Consider the following 1,404-nt stretch of genomic DNA (forward strand, 5'->3'; position numbering starts at 1 on the left):
GCCCAACAGAAATACTCCAGGTGGACACCTTCAGCAATCAGGAGCTCCTCAGTTGCTCATAGAAAATCCCACCTTGGAATTTACAAAGACTTATGGGTAGAAAAGCCACACTAAGTAATTTACTACACCGCAATACTGGAAGCAGGCCACACCCCTAGAGAAACCCCTTTTTAACGGATTGGCTGCTCAAAACATATTCATCTGATCCCATCATGGGAATTACCACATCAAAACTGCTTAAACCAACACAGAATTGTGGTCCAGCCAAGTTGACACACAGCTCCAACTATCACAGTCCCCTTTTTCAAATTTCTACACAAATTATCCAGTGATATTGGTTACACTTTTCACAATGTGTCATCATTTTCATTCACTCCTTCTGGTTGTACTATTTCCACTACTCTAGTTTCCCTGCCTCCTTATCTTCTCATCTTTGCTGTAGAGTCTTTTGGACCGTTTGGATTCATCCACCACCTTCTTTTTATTATCATTCTTACTTTTTAGTGACACTCAAAGACATTTTTGTAAAAAGACTAAAAAAGGACATATATGGAGAAAAGAAAATGGAACCAGAACTGTCCATAGTTTTCTTGTCTGCCTGCGTCCTCTTTCTTCTGTGTCTGCAGACATCCCAATGCCCACATACAAAAACATGATTTAACGATTTATTTGCCTGTGTACACAGGACTTCCTCTTTCCAAATCAAACATTCCTTAATGTACAACTTTTTTGTTTTTTAACAAGCATGCTTTACTTCTGCAATCAGAAAAAGAGGACAGAGTGGCCTGTTTAGAGGGGAAAGTTATTCACTAAATGGAAATGTCAAATATCAAATATAAAAAGGGGAAGTCTTCTGGCCACTTCAGCTCCCAGAGCTAAGGAGCTGGTGTCAGCACCTCTGGCAATTGTCCAACACTTTTCATGACAGTCTTCTGGTCTTGGGTCGCCTGCTGGAATGTGGGATTAATGATTGACTGTGGTGGTGTAGTGCCTAAGGCATTTGACTGTTAACCAGAAGGCTGGCGGTTCAAACCCACCAGCCACTCCTCAGAAGGAAGGGTGAGTAATCTAGTTCCACAGTGATACCACCTCGGAATCCCAAGGAGAGGTCACTACGAGTCGAATCTGACTGCACGGCAGTGGGTTTGGTTTTGTTTTCAGTGGATGTCTCAGCTGCCAGGAGTGGAGCTGGACCAGCCTGCCCAGGGTCGGGCCAATGACTGTTTCCCCATAAGCCACACCTTAGGAAAAGCAACATAAACCAAGGGACTATGGTGACAAAATACACTCATCAGAAGGTTACTATTTGCATGTATGTTCTCAGTGGTGCAGAGGTTAAGTGTGCGACTGCTAATCAAAAGTTTGGAAGTTTGAACCCACCAGCTGATCCTCAGGAGAAAAATG

This window comes from Orycteropus afer, unplaced genomic scaffold (assembly GCF_000298275.1).
Source record: "Orycteropus afer afer isolate SDZICR_OR568_19922 unplaced genomic scaffold, OryAfe1.0 scaffold00402, whole genome shotgun sequence".
Lineage (NCBI taxonomy): Eukaryota > Metazoa > Chordata > Mammalia > Tubulidentata > Orycteropodidae > Orycteropus > Orycteropus afer.